Here is a 1568-nt window from a genome sequence, read left to right on the forward strand (position 1 = left end):
AGGCGGTGGGTAGTGGTCCGGAGCTTGGGCGGGGGGGGGGGACACAGACACTGTGGGAACCGCGTCTCCTGGCTCCGGCAGCACGCCGTGAGTCAGGGTTACAAAACACGAATACCCCGTGCCGCATAGCGAGGGGCAGTATCACCGGCTCCGCTGGCTACAGTCAGGCGACCTGAACCCAGCAGAGTAATTTCGCCTCCAGCCCTGCGGAGCTCGGGAGCGGTACGCAGCACCGGCTGGGCTCATCCTGCCTCTGCCCCCGTCTGCCCGGGCATTCCCGACCCTCTCCTTCCATCCCGAGCATCACACCAAATGTCTAAAGGGAAAAAAGACTTGCTCAATACCTGCTGCTTTTTCCACGATGAAGCAGCTAAAGCAGAAACAGCAATTATCTGGTTCAGTCTGGTGCTGCTGGCCTGGAACATGCCATGACAACGTGTTTCTTGTTTCAAAGCCTCTTTTGTACTAGGACACAGTTCAAGGGATCTTGCAATGCCTGCATTTGTAAACACACGGCACTTGCAGCTACACGCTTTGCAGATGAAAGCCAGGGCAGAGCAGAAGGGCACTTCTCCCCGCCATGGCCGTGTCACGGCCGGGGGGGGAGCGCTCCCCCTCGGCTCGGTGTCTGCAGGCGGACGTGCTGATTCAGGGACTCGGGAGCCCTGGGGCTGGTTAACCATGCGTGGTCCTCAAAAGTCACGGCACGTTCAGAAAAATGGAGTCCTGGAAAAGAGGGGAAAAAAAAAAAAGGAAAAAAAAATCACAGCAAAAAATCTGCGTCACTGCAGATTATTTTAGGCCCTGGTCCATGCATAATGCAAATAAGCAGCTCCCGGGGTAAATGCCTGTAGAAACCATCCAGTCCCATAGCACTCGGTTATAGGAGCTTTCCAAACAGGTGGTGAAAAGCTAAAATGATGTGTCTCCGTGTCCTCACCGGGGTTGGGAAGGGCCCTCGCTTTCAGGAAGGCTCTTACCCTACCTCCACGGGGCCGGTATAAAACAGGACTGAGACATTAAAAAAGCCAAGAGCATTTCTTTCCTTTTGAGGCAATCCCGCGCTCGTATTAACCAAACCACGCTCAGCATCTCCACGAGCCCCTTTGATCTGCTCCGAAGCGGGCTGCCTCCTTGCGCTCACTTTTCACGCACGCTGGCTTTATTTTTTTGCTTTTTCTAAAAAATCCTTGTATCCTTGCCTTACTTCAAGGAGTCGCTCGGGAAGCCCTATTTATGGGTTGAAATGCTGCTGAAAGAGTTATTGCCATGTTATTCAGCTGTTGTGCCAAGCCTGCATGGAGATCGGGTTTCTGCTGAAAGGGTGCCAGGCACGTCTTTTTCCAGGAACCAGCAGCCGTATTTAGCCTCCGGCTGCACATGAAAGACTGCAGTCGGAAACGTGACATTGTGTCAACATTTGAGGCAGGTCAGAGCTGGGTGAGACCATGAAAACAAGGCCGGGGAACTCAGCACGCCCCGCCGGCGCGGTGTGGCGCGGCACGGGCTGCCACGGCCTGGCGCCATGCCGGGGGTCGGGCCCTTCCATCACCTTCATCCCTCGGACC

The 1568-nt window shown here is 55.2% G+C and overlaps 1 long non-coding RNA gene across 1 annotated transcript in view; it reads right to left on the minus strand.

Annotated features, from left to right (window-relative positions):
• The window catches only part of LOC103922480, a 1629-nt gene extending 425 nt beyond the window's left edge, over window positions 1-1204 (minus strand). The window contains exons 1-2 of the long non-coding RNA XR_663883.1: window positions 849-1204; window positions 345-726 (exon numbers count right to left, since the gene is read on the minus strand). This is a non-coding gene — a long non-coding RNA (uncharacterized LOC103922480). The remainder of the gene's footprint in view (window positions 1-344; window positions 727-848) is intronic.
• Between the last annotated feature and the right edge of the window lie 364 nt (window positions 1205-1568).

Source organism: Pygoscelis adeliae, unplaced genomic scaffold (assembly GCF_000699105.1).
Source record: "Pygoscelis adeliae isolate BGI_AS28 unplaced genomic scaffold, ASM69910v1 Scaffold278, whole genome shotgun sequence".
Lineage (NCBI taxonomy): Eukaryota > Metazoa > Chordata > Aves > Sphenisciformes > Spheniscidae > Pygoscelis > Pygoscelis adeliae.